This window comes from Vicia villosa, unplaced genomic scaffold, assembly GCF_029867415.1.
Source record: "Vicia villosa cultivar HV-30 ecotype Madison, WI unplaced genomic scaffold, Vvil1.0 ctg.001315F_1_1, whole genome shotgun sequence".
Lineage (NCBI taxonomy): Eukaryota > Viridiplantae > Streptophyta > Magnoliopsida > Fabales > Fabaceae > Vicia > Vicia villosa.
The window spans coordinates 380,504-400,648 of record NW_026705571.1 but is presented as its reverse complement, the minus strand read 5'-3'; positions in this window follow the sequence as shown (position 1 = coordinate 400,648).

Sequence of the window (20,145 nt, the reverse complement as noted above, 5' to 3'; positions counted from 1 at the left end):
GGTATTTGCCACATGTACCACTTGTGTCAGAATAGCATGGATAATTGAATACAAATGGTGTAGTATTAAATAACCACCATATCCAAATAATGCTACGGTGCTTTTCAATTTTTTAGTGTATATTGTGTGATTAGTGGGATCCATTTTAAATTTTTAGATGGGTAGTATGGATATTTACAAATTTTATTTAGGTGGTTTAAATAATTGAGAAGTGTGAAATAATATATTATATCAAGTGGGGTCCATTTATACCACCAAATTGGGTGGTATGGATGTGGATGCTCTAAAGTTTTATATTTGTTTTGGACGGGTGAGAATGGTTATCGGCCGACCATTCGAAGGAAGTAATGATTCGTTCGGATTGTTCGCAATAGAGAAACTATCGTATGGAAGAGTATAGATGATCTAGGGTTAGGATATTTTTAACAATTCACCGCATCCCACGTTTAGCAGGTTGTTGCAACTGTTCAATTATATAAAGATATGCGCGAATAATTTCAGGTACATAATTTCAAATTTCAAATTCATTCACTGTTCTCCTTCACATATTGATTTGAGCGTTTGAGTTCTAACATTACCGGTTAGTTTCTCCTCCTCCACATCTCAGGTTTAGGTCCATTGTCGTTCACCGCAATCACTAATTCTTTGATCAATTATATTTCATTAATGAGGCCGTGACGCCGTCTGTGAGAATCAACTTATGATTCTCGTGTTTTCCATAATAGCACATTCTTTCTTTGACCCTTTGTTTCGAAACATCCTCAACTTTTTATATCAGACTTCTCGAAATCAAGCACTAGGGCAATCGTGTCCGACCTATTTGAAGTAGCAGATCAACCTTGACTTTTTGATGCTCTAGATTCATGACTTCCAAACCTTCCAACGACTGATGGATCTAAAGTTGCTCGTTTTGTCGCCTTACACAAAGTAGTTGTTGTCGCTCAAGCGGCAAGAACTCAGTTGATTTCTCATCCTCCTCAAGATATTGTAGATCATGTTGTTGTAGACACTCCGCTGCATCCATATGTATTCCAACCTCTTCAAGATCACAGGATCCACTCCACTATCTCCGCTCAGACCCTGGTACCACCACCGGCCTCACGACCTAAAATATTGCCTTGTTTTCAAGTGTTGTAAGATAATCTCGAAATACAATGTACTAATGAGTGGGTGAACGACATGTACAACATCGTTCGACAACAAAAATCACAAGCAATAGAAGAAATAATATTTCGCCTTTAAGAAATCCTACACAACGTGCCTCCGAGGCGAAATACCGTGCATGAAACCCATTTTAAAGAGAAGTCAAACTGTCGTTTCTAAGTCGACTGCGTCGTGGATATACAAATTTCCAAAATTTCAGAATCATCAAAAGAAGAAGAAGTGTCAAACTCCTCCTCATAGCCCCGGGGGAAACCAAGGTAGCCATGCTCCTCTGCAGGATCAGGTAGAGAAACCACTAGCTAAGAATAGCCAAAAATATCCTCTCAACGCGTGCATCTTGGATAACATGATACCAGTGTTATTGGAGAAGTCTCATAAACTAAATGAGTACAACGGGAAAGGAGACCGCGATGAGCACGTGCAAGTCGTTAATGAGCGTTTGAACTATTTTCACGCTGATTAAGCTTCCAAGTGCAAACTATTTGCATTAACATTGACGTGATCTGCTAGGTTATGATTAAACACTCTTCCAGACGGGATCATCGAGTCATGCATCAACCTATGTGAGAATTTCATAGCTCATTTCCTGGCCCGAAAAGGCAGCTAATGATAGTAGTTTCCTTAAGCGAGATAACATAGAGAATGAAGTAGAGGATACAATATTACTCGAGTGTTTCACGTAAGCGAGTGGGTATTCGAAAGTGAATTATTACGGGATAGCCCCTGGGATGAAGGGAGGCTCGTACTCTGAAAGAACAGTTGAATATGGCTTAATCTCTCATCAATGTGAAGGAGAATCTTAAGACTCGATTCGACAACCCGGGCACTTCTAACATAAATTTTGACCGCTCATCCGAGAAAGACTCTCACCAGAAGAAAGATGAATCTGACAGTGGGATCCACAATCAATAAGATAAGTAAACTCATTTGAATGCACCACATGAGAAGATTTACCAGAAGTGTGCCAACATAGATTTCGAAAAGGGAAGAGTCAGAAACCCATTCCCCATCAGAGAGTATTTCAAAACCGAAAAGACAAAATATTGGGGCTTCCATAAAGGCTAATGCCACAACATATATGAATTTATCCAGCTGAAGGAGTCCACTGAGGGATTGATAATGAGAGTTTGCTTATCTGAGTATGTCAAGGGCGATCAGAGAGAGAGAGAGAGAGAGAGAGAGAGAGAGAGAGAGAGAGAGAGAGAGAGAGAGAGAGAGAGAGAGAGAGAGAGAGAGAGAGAGAGAGAGAGAGAGAGAGAGAGAAAAGATTCACCTAAGAGAAGGCCCCTTTTAAAAGTCTTGGATGTCGTGATCAACAGGGAGGGGACAAGAGGAAAGGATAGGGGAGCAAGCAAAGGGAAGCGTCGACGCATTGCCTCTATAACTGGAGGAGCGCTCCAGGAGAATATCCCATCCAAGGAGATGGAAAAAAACATAATCGTTGAAATGTTGGTCGTCCATAAGGAGGATGGAGGTACATCGACCAAGATCCTAAACAAGTAAATTCTCGGGTTTTGGGATTGCAAGAAAAATCGAGGGAACCACAAACAAAATCTTCTCTTTAGCCATAACTGCTACATTAAGATATTTTGACGTCTCCCAAGTCCTTATCAGCGGTGGTAGCTCATGTGACATACTATACTCAGAGCTATTTGAGAATATGGCCCTTGAGAGGGAAAATTTATGGTCGTATAAAGGGTCATACTTAGAGGTGTTCAACTATACGACAACCTGCTCGTGGTGTAACACCCCATATTTTCTAATTTTAATTTAATTGGAAATTTAATTAATGATTAGAATTATTGGTGGTTTGTGGAAAATAAATTGGAAAAGAATGGTTTGTGGTACTGGGCCAGGTGTGATGTTAGTAAGAAAGAGGTGTTAAGTTAGTAAAGCCCATTACTAAATTGATGTTATTTTTATAAAATAATAAGGACATTGGGAAAAGAGAAGGTTAGAGGAAAAAGAGTCAGAACGTGAAAATGAGAAGTTGAAGAGAAGAGTTGAGGAACGTAAAGAGGAGCCAAAGAGGAAGAGGACCAAGATGAAGAATTTGGCTAAGGTAAGGGGTGATTACTCTAATTATGTAGTATTATGATTTTGATGATGATAGGATTGAATTAAGGAATTAGAATCTCTATTTGGGATGTTAGGTTTTGTGAAATACCAACACTGACATGTATGATTTGATGAATTGATTGCAATTGATGATGTAGTATTGTTACATGATGTTATGGTATGTTGTTTGTGCATTAGAATCATGTATTTGGAGTATTTTGATGTTATCGATGACCAATTTCGTAATGGTATGAGTTGGTATGTGTTTGGGATGCATAAAAGTCTTAAAAATCACTTTTTTCAGCTACTGGGTTCGTGGGAACCGGTTCCCATGTGGGAGGAACCGGGTTCCACTGTGTTAGAACGTAAAAAATGGCATTTTTGGGTCCAGGAACCGGTTCCCATGTGGGACGAACCGGGTTCCAGTACAAATTCCAGCAGCACGTTTTGAAAACTATTCTAACTTCAAACAGCTCTAATTTTCAAACCGTAAGTCCGTTTTATATGCCTTTTTGGACTTTGTTCCTTAAATTGAATGCTTTACCATATGAAATAAAGAAAACAATAATAACTTGATTTTATTTTGAAAAGTATCGCTTTTTTTCAAATGTGGTTCATTCTTGTTTTGCATGGTTGATGAGGTGCAATGAACTGTTGTTCGCGTGATTGAATATGTGTAATGATGTGTGTTGTTATAAAGTGATTGCTTTTGCTTGTTATGCAAATGGATGTTGTTCGTGGTAAATATGGTTATCATGTGTTTTGATGAATGATGATGCAGATGGATGTTATTCATGGTAAATGTTGTTATCATGTGTTTTGATGAATGATGATGATTGATTTGTTTTGAATGATGCATGATACATGTACATACTTGTTGTGACGTTGTTGGTAAGATGTGATAAGCGATGTTAAGCATCGGATTGATGATGAGATATGATGTTATAAGTATGTGACATGTGTGCATTCATTCACAAATCATTTGCATTGGAAGGCTAATTCCCATTGTGCGGAGATTAGCGGGAAGTCATCGTGTGCCCATGTGGGGTGTGAGCGATGAGGCAGTAGTCGTGTGCCCATGTGGGGTGTGAGCGACTAGAGGGCAGTATCAAAGAGAGAAGTCCTGTGAATGTGATTCACGAATTTTGGTACCACATGCATAAGAGTCTGCATGGTCTTTGTATAAATTGTGACATGTCAGGATGAAATCCGGTGTTGTGATTGTGTGGTGTTATTGGTGCATCTTTTGATTTGTGCTTGTGATTTGTATGAATTGATAAATCTGAATATGCTAAGTAGGGTGGATAATTGCTTATGAAATTCTATATCGGAAGATTTATAATGCTATTTAATTATGATGTAGTCTCACCCTTACTTTGATGATTTCAGATTGAAGTAGCGGTTTAAGCGACCGGTGAGGATGACTCGTAGAGTTTATCCGGTTATATGGAGTCGTGTCGGTCATGCTCTGATCTTGTAACACTGGGGGTCGATAGTCTTAGAGTTACTTGATATACGTTGTTGCCATTATTGGTTATGGATTATGTATTGTTGATTTGTTGGATATGTTCTTAACGTTGTTAAAAAGAGTTTCCGCTGTGCTAAACACATGTTTTGATATTTGGTTTAATAAAGCATGACAAACGACTTGGTATTTTATTTATTTTATTAATTGTAGCATCCTTGTTGTAAATTCACTCTGATTTATTATATTTCCGCGGGGGTTTTAGAAGGGTGTTACACGTGGGGGTATATCGAGTTGATGATATCTATAAGGGAGGGAAGGAACGCCCGAACTGTAAGCTCTTAGTTCCTTTTGATCCCATGGAAAAGTGTTTACAACTGCATTCTTGTCAATACCTTTGCATCCATCCAGGACGTTGTGGCCTCGCCATCCACCTCAAGCTCAAATTTCATAATCTTCATGGTAAATTGGTCACAGTCAACAAGGTTGTTAAAATCGTGATTAAAAAATAATCTCTATAGATTTCACGTTTCTAGGCCATCATTTCATGTTAAATCGCAGGTGAAAACCATTTCTTTAAATTCGTATTCTATGAAGATTTTAAATTATTTAAATCACTCTGAAATTGGTAAATCTTTGGATTTTACTCTTTGACTCGATTTTACCTTTTTTTTTCAAATTTTAAAAAGCACATTTCAAATTTTTCCCCGTGAAAACTTCTCTCATGCTTTTAAATTTTATTCACATTCATATATTGGCTATAGTATTGAAGAACCTTTATCATCTAGATATGACTTTAATTCTTTTATAATATCCTACTGTATATGAAATTTTTAATACATTAGGATATTAAATTCGTTTATAATATCTAGATATGAATTTAATTCTATTATATTCCCCATGAAAATTTCAATTCTTTTTATAACATCATCTTCATTATTGTCTCACAAGAGCTTTTCACTATTATCAGAACCTGATTACAATTTGCTTAGACACACCAGTCTAAGACTTCCTGTTCAATTTCTCCAGAAAGAGACTTTTTTTCCTAAACCGCTAGAAAGAGACTTCCTTGCCTAAGAAATTGTTTAGGACTTCGTTGTTCAATCACACTAGAAAGAGACTTCCTTGCCAAAACCAAATGTGCAAGACTTCCTTGCTCAAACACTAGGCCTGAGACTCTTACGAATTCTAAATAACATGTTTAGGACTACAACAAGATGTATGTAATATACAGTTAGAGGTACAAACAATACAGCACACGCACAGACCTTGATTCTTGAGATTTCTAATATATACAAGTGTAAGAAACTCTCAAGATTATGTGCAGCCACAACAACTATGTATTGAAGCTAAGAGCACAAAATAGTTCTTGTTATGTATTCTTGTTGTATTATCTTGTTACTTATTTTTAATCTTCAGATCCTTTTATAAAGGAACAAAAGAGACATTGAAATCTTGCTTGCACGTGTATATTTGTTGAAGAAGCAATTTCCAAGAGAGAGTCGTTGGAGTTGGTACGATAAGGATCTTCATCTTCTGAACAATTTCTTTATCCATTATGTCTTTCTCAAGTAAGGCATTCATAGTAGGGGTGGACATTCGGGAACCACCCGAAGAGAACCGATCGATCCGAGTGCTTTGAAATTGTTGCGGTCGGTTTCAATCGGTTATGTGGGTTGGGCGGACGAAGAAATTGGGCTTCAATGGATATTGATGGTCGGGTTCAGATGGTTTTGTTGGGCCCGTCGGAATTCGGACCCGCCCGATCTATTATTATTAGTTTATAAGTAGCACCAATTTCACCCTAAATACATAACCTTGTAACCCTAATCTGTAAAATCTCATATCCTTCACTCCGCCACCCCTTCTCTCACTTCCTTTACTCGCTCACCACCCATAAACCATGATGATGTCTCCTCCAGTCCTTCACTCAATATCGTCACTGCTGAAACTGTAACGCCCGTAAATGTGTTTTTCTGTTTAGTTGTGATGTTTGTTGCATTTTCCTAAATTTTACCGTTTTTGAGTCGTGTCAGTCAGTAAATATTAATTATGATAATATTTTACTTATTACTTTCCATGTGTGTAATTATTATGTTTTGGTGTTAATTGGTTAGAATTAATGTTTAGTAACATTTGGGCTAAAATTGGAATTTATGAGAGTTGAGTGGGTGAAAATGAGAAGTAGAGAAATAGAAAGAGTTATAGAGAGGTGAAATATATGATGTCTTAGAATAGAAGAGAAAAAGAGATATTTTAGAGAGAAAAGAGAGAAAGCTTGTGAAGAGAAGAGAAAGAAGAGAAAAAACAAAGAGAAGAAGAGAGTTGTAGAAATCCAAACCAAGCTAGAATCAAGATTAACCAAAGTAAGGGGGTGAATCTAATTTATCTTGAATGTATGGTTCCTATAGTTTTGTTGTGTTTTTGTTCTTGTTCTTGTTCATCCTATGCTTGACCAACAATGGTAGATTATGAGTTTTGTGAGCTTTGAAGTTATGAACATGATTTTGTGGCGTGTATGTGTAGTATGATGATAGATATCTTCATTGATTATGTTTGTTTTTCCATTTCTCCATGTTTTCTTGCAATAGAAGGAAAAACTAGGTTATGAGAAGTTTAATTATGTCAACCATGCAAAGTTGATTGTTTATGTTGCATGATCACACTTTTATGTTGTGTTTGTTATTTGTGGATGTTTAGAATGATGTATATGTGTTAGAGTAAGGTTTACAGGAGTTTGGGTGTTGAAAATGGTGATTTTTAGGTTTATACGATGCTTAGGTTGACCTACACAGAGGTTTGCGTCGACCTGTGCAGCCTAAAAGGCAAAAATATGGGTTTTCTGCTGAATGCGTCGACCTATTGGGTCAGCGTGCGCATACCCGAGGGTGGCAGGAGTTCAATGCGTCGACCTATTATTTCAATGCGTCGACCTACTGCTTTTTCCAATTTTTGGCAGATTTTGTAACGATCATAACTTTTGATCCGTAACTCCGTTTTTGACGTCGTTTGAAGCGTTATGAAGCTTATTGAGTATACTTTATGATAAAGAGGAGTGTGTTGGTGGTTGAATGATTTTTCATAAATGTATTTTGTGAAATGATATTTGCTAATCAAGTATGTTTTGACGGTATATGCGTGCTGTGTGAATATGAACGCCTGAGTGGCAATTTTGGTGATGTATCCGTGTGGATTAATATAACCGGTGTGATGTGGATATGTGACCGAGTTATATTATTGTTGTTGTTGTTATGTAATCGAGTCGTTTGTATGCACAACATGACATTTCATTACGTTAATGGCGGAATGCTATTAACAGGTGGCCTGCGGGCATTGGTTACCAGTAGGAGCTTAATGCTCGGTAACGGTATATTAGCCTGAGTGGCAAGAGGTCATCAGTGGGAGCTACATGCTCGATGACGACAGCCTGCGGGCTTCCTGAGTGGAATAAAGTCCCAGCATAATGCTCGGCAAGGTGTATTTGTCATAATGACAAGGAGGAGTTTACTCCGGATTTGGTACCACTTTCATATGCATAGTCGAGTCTCATTCATCATCGTCTGTCTTTATAAATTATGTTATCACTCATGTGTCGCATTACTTATATATTGATTGTGGTTGACTTTTTGGATTACTTTGTTGTATTATACTTGTTGGCATTACTATATTTATCATGCTTTTCATTATGAATTATATTCTCACCCTTCTGCCTTAATGTTACCTACTCGTGGGTAATGTGCAGGTGATCCGCAAGTGTAGGTGCTCTTTTAGTAGTCGTCCGTTTTGGTGTCGTCCGCTCGTGATACGTAACACCTAGGGGGGGATCGAACACTTATTTTGTAGATGATGCTTATAGGATCCTTTTGATGTATATTTGATCCTTTGGATGTATTCATATTATGTATTTTGGATACCTTCTCATACGGTGTATTTTGGAGGAATGTTGTGGATATTTTGTTTACCGATGCATATATATAAGTATGAATACTATCAAGTGTTTATGAGAATCTTTCCTCTTTGATTATCTGTGTTACGCATCTTTTACGAGTATGTTATGTTTGGTAATATGGTTACTTAAGTGTAACGCCCTAATTGTTTATATGAATTTAATTTTTACACTCTGATATTTGTACCTATATGCTTGGGTAGAATTGGGGTGTTACATTAGTGGTATCAGAGCGGGTCGGTCTTGTCCGACCAAGTGTCGTGTCGTTTGGTATAACCATTCTTGTGTTATTCTTTGGGCTTACTTCTCTTGGTGTTGTTGTGAAGTTTAGAGATGGTTGGACGTAATGACGTTACTATTGCAGCTGCATTGCAAGCTATGGCTGAAGCTATGCATACAGGTGAGAATGCAAGGTCTCGGAGTTTAGCGGCTTTCCAGAGGGAGAATCCTCCTGTGTTTAAGGGAACGCATGACCCCGAGGGAGCCTTGACTTGGATGAAGGAGATGGAGAGAATCTTTCGTGTGATGGATTGCACGAAAGAGCAGAAAGTCAGGTATGGCACTCATCAGTTAGCTGTGGAGGCTGATGATTGGTGGCTGGAGACTTTGGCAAGGTTAGAAGCAACCTGTGAAGAGATTTCCTGGACGGTGTTCAAGAGGGATTTTTTGAGAAAGTATTACCCGGAGGATGTCCGTGGAAAGAAAGAGACTGAGTTTCTGGCGTTGGTTCAAGGCAGCATGTCTGTGTCTGAATATGCGGCAAAGTTTAATGAACTTGTGAAATTCTACCCGCACTTTGTTGGTGAGGGAGCAGAATTTTCTAAGTGCATTAAGTTCCAGAATGGGTTGCGTTCTGATATCAAGAAGGCGGTAGGGTATCAGAAGATTCGGGTGTTTCCAGATTTGGTGGACAGCTGTAGGATTTATGATGAGGATAATAATGCTCATCATAAGGTGATTAATGAAAAGAGGAACAAAGGTCTGCAGAATCGTGGAAAGCCGTATGATGGAGGGAAGGGTAAGCAAAAGATGAATTATGGACCAAGGTTTAGTGGGGGAGATGCTTCTGCTAAGATTGTATGTTTTAAGTGTGGTAAGCCGGGTCACAAAAGTGATGTCTGCAGTGGTGACGCGAGGAAGTCTTACAAGTGTGGGAGGGTAGGACATATATCATCAGACTGTGCGTCCAAGGGAGTTGTGTGTTTTAATTGTGGTGAAGAGGGACACATGAGCGGTCAATGTCAGAAGAAGAAGGTTCAAGCTGGTGGGAAGGTGTTTGCGTTGGCTGGAACTCAGGCGGATAAGGGTGATCGACTGATCAGAGGTACTTGTTTTATTAATGGCATTTCTTTAATTGCTATTATTGATACGGGTGCTTCCCATTATTTTATAGCCACCGATTGTGTTAAAAGATTAGGTCTTGTTCTATCTGATTTGGGTGGTGAGATGGTTATCGATTTACCAGCAATGGGGTCGGTGACTACTTCTTTAGTTTGTGAGAATTGTCTGGTATCGATCTTCAGTAAGGACTTTAATGTTGATTTGAATTGTTTGCCGATGAACGAGTTAGACATGGTTTTGGGAATGGATTGGCTGATGAATAATCGTGTCCACATCGATTGTTATCATAAGTTGGTGAGATTTCCATTTCTTGAGAAGGATGCGGAATTTGGGGTCTTATCTACCAAGGAGTTGAATCGACTGTTGGCAGATGGGGCGCGATTGTTTGGTGTGTTTGCATCGTTGATTGTGGAGGGTCGAGCTGCAGTTGGGGATTTTCCAGTAGTGCGAGAATTTCCTGAAGTGTTTCCTGAAGACTTTTCTGATGTGCCGCCGAAGAGAGAAGTAGAGTTTTCCATAGATCTAGTCCCTGGTACGAGGCCTGTTTCTATGGCGCCATATAGAATGTCGACATCAGAGTTAGTGGAATTGAAGAAACAATTGGAAGAGTTGCTAGCAAAACATTTTGTGAGGCCTAGTGTTTCACCATGGGGAGCTCCAGTTTTGTTGGTAAAGAATAAGGATGGAAGCATGAGGTTGTGTATTGATTATCGCCAGTTGAACAAGGTGAAAATTAAGAATAAGTATCCGCTTCCTAGGATTGACGACTTGATGGATCAGTTGGTGGGAGCCAGTGTGATTAGCAAGATTGATTTAAGATCTGGTTACCATCAGATTCGGGTGAAGGAGGAAGATATTCAGAAGACTGCATTTAGGACTCGGTACGGGCATTATGAGTTTTTGGTGATGTCGTTCGGGGTTTCTAATGCACCTGGTGTGTTTATGGAGTATATGAATCGCATATTCCATGATCAGTTGGATAAGTTTGTTGTGGTCTTCATAGATGAATCTTGATTTATTCTAAGTCTCCAGAAGAGCATGAGGAGCATTTGTGGTCTTCATATTTTTGGCATTTTTCTTAATATTTATTTGAATTTTATTCATTTAAATTGAAAATAAATTAAGTAAAATACAAAAAGTGATGAATTAAATTATGGGGCTTTGTTTTAGATCATATAAAGGCACATGAAACACCTTGAAGACCATGGAATTTAGTTGGTACTTGGTTTGGATTTTTATTTTATTGTTTTTTGATTTTATTCAATTTAAATCAAGGAAAAATAAAATCAAATCAAATTGATGCATGATTTGATTTTTCCAATCACAAGATCATTCTTGGGGCTCGAGCAAATCAAATATATTGATTAGAAAGAGATTGAACCAAATATAGTATGATTTTGTGCAAAATTCAATCAAATATTTTCTCAATTGTTTTCTCCAATCAAAGATTTGATTTTTCTCCAAACTTTCAACCCTAATTGGTCTATTATATATCCCATACCATACACAAGGCAAGGTTTCAAAGGTGCAAAATTATTAAGAACTAGGGCAAATTCGTGTGGCTATCTCCAAGCATTCTCAAAGCCAAACACTCGTTCCATTCAACTCATAAGGTATTATAGAGTATGTTCAGGTGATTTACAGCATGTGATTGTGCCAAGAACTCGTATACCATAATCTCCATATTCATGCATATTCTTGAAATTTTTATTTGTATGATTTAACGTGTTTACAGTGAATCTAACAATTGCTATGAGTTTGTGATGATGTTTAGAGCAGCTTAGAATCATTAAGTGGAAGCTTAGGCGCATGAACCAAGTTCCTCCATGGCTAGGGCTTAACGAAGGGAGCCCTTTGTTCTCCCACTTCCCGGCCGTTTAAGAAAAAACGGAGCACAGAATCGAACTCAGGGGGGTCGATTTAGGTGGACTGGGTACTCTTGAATCTTTCTTTATCGTGTTTTTGAGTTTTGACGTTTTGCAGCAATAGCTACGGAAAGTCGTAACTATTTTCATAGCAAATCCCAAGTTAATTCGCAGCAAATACTGGGCAGCCAAAGGAGGAAGAAAATGATCAATGCATGGGGCCCACGAGCAACACGTGTGGGATCATGAATGGACAGTAAACCTTCCCTCTCTTTCTGATTGGCCATTGAGTGGCGCGATGGGACCCACGTTTGAATAGTTTGAAAATTCAAACCAAAGTTTTATTTTCATATTTATTAATTGTTTGTGTTATGTGTACAACTAACGAATATAGCACAGATGGAGAAGCATTTATAATGTTGGCATTAGGCACACGGGTTCGAGCCCCAGCGTCAAACGCTTATTTTCCATTATTTGTTTGTTTATGCATGCCTACAGATTCAGTGTTACGCTCCCATGCATAACCACGATGCACCCTCAGAGTATCACCGCTGGATTCCTCCAAAGACAGATCTAAAAGCCCAGAAAATGCTTCCTCGCGGTGCACACTCAAAAGAATGCTTCACTGAATCCAGCGCCTTGTTTGTGTGCTTTTCCATTATTTTGCTTTTTTTCTTTTATTTTAACTAACCTAATTATTTTCTTTTAAACACAACATAAAAATCACAAAAAAGGACCTTAGGATTAGTTTTAGTCAACTTTTTGTTTTTTGTAATTTGATTAATTAGTAAATAGTTAATTTTAGGGTCTTTAATATGTTAGACTTTAGGTTTTTTTGCCTACTTTTGACACAATTTTAATTAATTAGTAATTAGGATAAATAATTAGGATTAGGGTTTGATTATCTTGGTCATTAGGGTTTTCTAACTAAATAATTTAATTAATTAATTAGGTCATTAATTTAAAATTAGGAATAGTTTAATAATTAAATTAATTTAGGTTTTCACTTAATCTCCTTAAAACCTGATTTTTTGACTCGATTTTTTTTCTCATCTCCAACTCTAGTGATTGACGCATGATTGTTTAATTTTCGTCTTTTATTTAATTATTAATTTACTTTTAAATCTTAGAAGGTGTATAGGTCGCAAAATTTTAATGTAATAATAATTAGAATTTATTTTCCCGCATTTACTTTCTGCATCCCCTGAGTTTTGGTTATGTAATCCCCTAATCCCGAAACCTTGTAATAGCGTAGGACATTTACTTTCCGCACATATAAACTGCTAATATAACTGTTTAGATGCATGGTTAATAGGATTGTATGGCATGATTAAAATCAACCTAGAATAACCCTAATTTTCAGGATTAAAATAAATCAATCACTCTTGTTTCACACACTCACCTTTAGGGTAATCCCTCTTATGCTGCCTTTCGATTAAATATTCAAGTCCCTCGGATGTAGGGATACCTTAGTCTGTTGCCTTCGATTAAAAATCATCAAAAGATCATAGTCCTTTGATGTTGCTTATGATATAAATGATCTTGTCCCTCAATTAAACGATGATTGTCCCTTCGATTGCTAAGGTATCCTTACTTGTTGCCTCTATGAATATTTTCATCAATTCATAGGACTTCCTACCTTCCTTATGGTATGGATAGCCGTATGGTAATACGGTGACCCTCGATGTCCCTTTACATCCAATGAAAGGACTTCCCACTAACTAATGGTGTGGATAGTCACTTTCCCTCAAAGACCTAAAGAACAAGAAACACGTTAAACTTAGGGTATGTTACTCTTAATTGCTTGCTCGAACAAAATGCTTTTCACAACTCACCCTTTTCAAAACAATTTCAAAGGCTACACTTTATTTACAAAGTTAAAGTCCTTCTTCAAACTATTTTTCTAAACACACACTACACGAATCAAACATTTCAAACAAACAAGTGAGCTAAGCAATTAAGAGCTCGTGGATAACCATGGATACAAAGGGTGCTTACACCTTTCCTTTGTATAACCTACCCCCCGAACTCAATCTCTTTCAAAAAGGTCTTTCCTGTTCTTTTTGCCTTTCCTAATTTGATAAAATAAAAGTTGATGGCGACTCTTGCTACCCGTAACATTTTAAAATGTCAGTTCTCCCACTGTATTACAGTAATATCTAAGGGGAACCCCTTAGGGTGTGTTTGGTTCGAGGTAGAGTGAGGGGAGGGGAGGGTAGGGGAGGGAATATTTAAAATGAAATGTGTTTGGTTCAATTTTTAGTAGGAGAGAGGAGGGGAGGGGAGGGGAGCAAAATCCCTCCAAATGACACTTTTTGCGTTCCCACGAATCGGGGGGATTCGGAGGGGAGGGGAGGAGATCTGAGTTTTAATATTAATTTAATTAATATATTTACTAAAATATCCTCAGTTTTATTTTATTATTTTAAAAATATTATTTTCTTTCATGTTCCTATTTTTCTTTTTGTGATTTTTTTCTCTATTGCTTCCCATCAACTTATTATAATTATTCTTCACCTTCAACTTAATTTTTATTTTTTATTTAATAAAAATTATAATTAGTATAATTTTTTGTTTTTTATTATAATTTATTTTATATATTCAAAAAATGTTATCAACGGATAGTTTATTTTGTGTCGAGAGTTATAATACGAATTAAGTGTACTCAATTTTTTTAATATTATGCGATAAGTTATGACTTTTTAATCACTCAGTTATACAAATATTATTTCCAAAAAAATATTTATGAAATTTTTACAATTGAATATCATATCACCTATATAAAATTACAAGGATAAAATTGTAAATTATTATTAAAATCCCTCCCCTCCCCTCGTGAACCAAACACATTTTTAAACGAAATCCCTTCCCTTCCCTCCCCTCCCCTCGTTTGAACCAAACATATATATAATTACAAAAAATCCCTCTCCTCCCCTCCCCTTCCCTTCCCTCTATTAAAATTCCTCCCCTCCCCTCCCCCTCATTTGAACCAAACAGACCCTTAAAGAGTCATCAATATGACTCAAAGATAAACAAGTATTAATCAAACAAAGATGTAAATATATTCACAAGTAGACTTAAGTATATAAAGTTCACGAGTAAAAGAGAAGACATACCTCAACAAGGCCAAGCATCAAGATCATAATCATATCAAGTATGTATGGACATGGATGTGTATGAACATGTGAACAAGTACTCAAAAAGGCAAGTCAAAGTTAAACTTGGTATCATGGTAGGCAAGTACTCAAGCAAATACATGGATGAATCATAAAGTCAAGTAAGGTATGGTCAAAGGATATGAACATGTGGGCATGTGAACATGTGATCATTCATCAACATGAAAATCAAACCAATCAAGACAAAGAAATTTATACAAAGTATATATGTAAATGATAGAAATAATTATGTATATGTGAGCTAAACAAGATGTGAGTATCAAATAAACAATCATGAATAATCATTAATTGAGGAGATCATATCAATATGTATCAAGTATGTGAACATGGTGAGATCAAACAAACATTTGTTCATGGACTTCATACTTAAACATACATGGTTAAATCACAAAGAATATGGCAAGGTTAACATGGTATAAACAAGTATGAACATCAAGGTATGTTTAATGAACAAACATTTAGGTCAAGATCATTCATGATTAGGGTTTAGAACAATTAGGGTTTTCAAAGTTAAGTTCATATTTAAAGAACTCTTAACCATTTAAAAGAATAATTCATGGTATAAAACAAATAAAAAACAAAGTTTGATTTGTATAAGATGGTGTTAATCTTAACAAGACATCAAGAAAGATTGATTTAATCAAGGTATAAAGTCAAACAAAATTATTAAGAAAGAAAACATTTTTAATGGTTTTTAAATATTATATATATATATATTAAATAAAAAATAAATGTTTTATGATTTTATATGTTGAAGAGAAATAAATAACTAATCAAGGTTGATAAAAAAATAAAATCAAAGGAGTTATAAAAGAAATTAAAAGAGAATTGAAATGATGAATAAAATGATTAAAAAATAAGTAATAAAAATGTAATGAGGCCATGGAGGTTTGAGCTCAGGTCACTAAGGTTAACCTAAACTATACCACTAAGCCAACACGCGCTAATGATAACAAAGTGCATTCAGTTCAATATGTTTTAAAGCAAGTGCTATGTGTATAAAATATAAATAGTGCAAAAAGGCTGGGCGAGGGGGATTCGAACCCCATACCCAAAGGTGACAAGCGCGCGCTCTTAACCACTGGGGTGGTGATACATCCAATGTTTAAAATGCATTCAAACATTATATTTTAAACATGCTTCTAAATTCAAATTTTAGCGCAAAACAACTTCATCTTCTATCTCACGACCTCAACGATGGAGGTTTCTCAAAACTCAACAAAATGCAAATGTATAAAAATCAAAGTTGCTCAGAATTTCATCACGGATTCAGAAATGTAAAAAACATAAATTTATATTAAGTGTAGCTCTTGAATTTCCCAAAAACATTCAAGAACCCTAGAATTTCAAAATAAAATTAAATGACATACATGAACAACCAATGCCATATTGCTTAGGGTTTTTATTCCTCACATCATAATAAATAGAATGGTATTGAGAAATGCTAAAAATGATGCTTCTAACTATGAATTTGAGAAATGAAAACATACCTCTAAAATGAGAAATGGTTCTTGGTGTTAGAGCATTTCTGGAGATGGCTTGATGATCCCTAAATCTTCAGTAATGTCCCAAGAACATGTTATAATGCTTATCTTGCTTTGAAAATGCCTCAATCCTTCTGATCACCTCGTGTTGCAACTTTGAAAAAGTGAGTATCCGAGATGTTGATCAAGGCTTTACAAATGCAATTTTATGATTACAGTTGCTTCTATATGCTATATGAAATGTGTTTGGATCATAATTTTGCAAGAAACTTGAGGGGAAAAGGAAATTCGATTTTTGAATTTTGGAAGTTTTAACAATGGAGTTTCTGTGTGAAACTTGGTGTGTCTGGTTCTGAGGCAAGGAGCTCTATTTATAAAGGTTCCCAATGGCTTATAGAAGTGAAGTAAACTGATCTTGGTCATGTTTTAATGCTGGTTTGTTCATTTGGTTTCTACAAGTTTCAAAAAGAATGGCTTGTCTTTCAAGAAAGCATGGAGTGATTTATGGAGATAGGCATGCTTTTGCTGAGATTAGGGATTGATTTTGGTGCTTAGATGAAGTAATATCCAATCAAAATCAATTCAAAAAGCTTTAATCAAGATTTTTTGAAGAAATGTGACTTTATGAAAATGGATATGAAACTTTTTGGCCAAATTCTCCATATATGGTATGTTCAAGTGGATAAAACTTATATCAATTGTGTAATGCACCAAGTGTTGAAGTAAATCACACATTTTGTTGATATTTAGAGGCTCCTTAGGTCTTTACTACAAGATTATGGATATTTGCTTGGATAAACATAATCAAATGAACTTGAACTTGACTTGAAAAACAACTTCAATATGACATCTTCTTTAATTCGATTCTCTTAGCTCAAACATGATAAATTCATGCTCTTGGACTTTTTGGAAAGATGAGATCACATACTTCCACTTTCATGTTGGTTGCTTGAAGAAATTTGACTTGGATCCCCATGAAAATTGGGAAACAAAAATGGAAAAAAAATGTTTTAACACTTAGAAAAATTTCTAAGTGTTGGAACATTTTGACAACTTTGAAACTCCATTTTGACCAATTCATAACTTCCGATCCTTGTGATATTTTTAATGATTCTTTGGACAATATTGAAGTATGAAGCATCATATTTGAGTAGAAACTTTGGGCAGGAAAAATAGTGACTTATGGAAAGAGTTATAAGCTTGCAAAGTAGGTCACTTGAACATGAAATTTTTGATACTTAGAAAATTTTCTAAAACCCTAATTTCATCTTTTGAAACTTTTTTGTTGATTTTCTTGATTAAACTTGATCAAATTGTTCCATTAACCATATTTTCATGGCTTTTTACCTTAGAAGTCCATGGTTGACTAAAAATCCGAAAAGTCAAAGTTGATTATCAAACAATTGACTTTTTATCAATTGAATAGCAATCTTTTCAATATCAATGAATCAAGCTCCTCTAGCCAATTGAAGGACGTGAGTAAGTTATACTAAAGTACTTAAGTACCTTGAATCATGTTTTAAGCCAGAAGATCAAGCCTTGACCAAAAACTCAACCCTTTCAATGAATTAGGTCAAAATCCTAATATGTGCACCAAATGAACTTGAAAATTGATGATCTTGAACTGAGGCACACTTGAACTTAAATATTGATGAGGTAAATCAGTTAATCATGTGAGAAGCCTGAGTCATGTAGATGCTCTTGATTGGCTGCATTTTGTGGTAAAACATATTTCTGTGTTTAGATGTCTTGACTGATGTCATGACATGCATGTGTAGTGTACTGCAGGTTATATATGGTTAGCTAATACAAAGTTTATTGGATGTCAAGCTGAAGTTGTGACATCAGTATCTAACAGCATGGGCTGTTATGTGTTCTGTTATGTTTCCTTATTAATCTTAGGCTATATTTTAGGAAACTATCTATTCAGTGTTATTTATGAAAGACCACGCTTATGGCCTATATTTTAGCACCCTGATATGTGAAAATTAGATTAACTAGGTTAACCCTAATTTGTGCTTATTAGGCCCAAGGCTCATGTTCTGCCTATAAGAAGATTGGTAGCCCTACTTGAAGAAGCAGAGATTTTTACGTGAAGAATTTAGTGGGATGCATTCTGTGCGTTAGGTTTATTGTTCTTAGTGTTATATTATGAGCCAAGCAATTGTCACTTTGATAATTGTATTGGAGTAGGGTGTTTTTGAGTTGTAATTTGTTGTGTCACTCTAAGATTTTAAGAACGAGTGTTGTGTCTCTTGATTGAAGCTTTTAAGCAAGATCAAGATTTGTTTGAAGTGTGTCTTCAAGTTAAATTTATTTGTACTTGTTAGTTATCACTGCTGTGATTGAGGGGGGGTGAGTAGGAACTCAGGTCTAGTATTAGATTGAGATTACATTGGGTAGGTTTTAAGTGAGGGATGTAAACTGGTAGTTTAGCTCTGAATTAATACTGCTTATAGTGGATTTCCTCCCTGGCTTGGTAGCCCCCAGAGTAGGTGTTGTTGTACACCGAATTGGGTAAACAATTCCATGTGTTCCTTACTGTTTTTGTTTACTTACCCCAAAATTTGCCCTCTTCATTTCATCTGCAATGATTTAAGGTTTAAGGGTTTATCCAAACTACACTCCCCTATTCAAGAGCCTCCTAAAGTTAGGGTTTGAGGTTCTCTTGAGGAAATCAACAGGACAAGATCCCTAACCAAGCTCTCCATGGCCCATGATGATCCAAGATACTTCTATGTCAAAAGTCAAAGCCCAATTCCAAAGATTACTCATTCAAAAGCTTAGATGATCCACAGTCAACTGGTTTGACCTAAAAGTCAACCATAATCAAAGCACAGTCAAAACCTCTCAATTTTGGTCAACATTAAGTATGTGAGGTTATATCCATCATTTGATCAAAGGTTGATCATGATCCATCAATAGAAACTGAGAAATGAACAAATGCAAAAAGGTTCAAATTAGGGTTTCTTTAGGAGAAAGTCAACTCAACTTTGACTGGCCATAACTTTCACATGGAATATCAAAAATTACCCACCAAAAGCCTATTTTGAAGGAAATTGGATTCTCTACAACTTTGTCTCTCACAAGCCAAGGCTAGAAATGCTTCATTTTGAAGATATGATACAAAAGATTACAGGTCCTTCTCAAACATCATTCAAAAGCAGTTTTTTGTCAAAGAGGATATGATCAAGATAAAAGCTCCAAATGAAAAATAAGTCCCAAACTGGCTTATAGAGGATATCTTGAGGTTTCCAAAAAGTCCTAGAACTCATTCATAGCTTAAATACTGAGAGAGATATGCCTTGCTAAAGTTGGGTAATTATTGGAGGCAAAATGTGAAATAAAAGAGGTTCAAATTGGAATTTTTTGCAAAGGGGCCCATCTTTTTATGATTCAATCTTGGTCCACAAGCTATCTATGTTATCCAAACCATATGCCACGAATGTTAGCCTTTTATTTGATTTTATATAATTTTATTTCATTTAAAAATGATTTAAAGTGATATAATTAAAAGGAAAATCAAATATTGTGTTAAAAAGATTCACATTGACTAATTCCAATCAGAATTATGATAAAATTTCAATATATTTTCGTGATATATTGATTGGGAAGGGATTAATAGAAGATTGGACAAATATAGAAA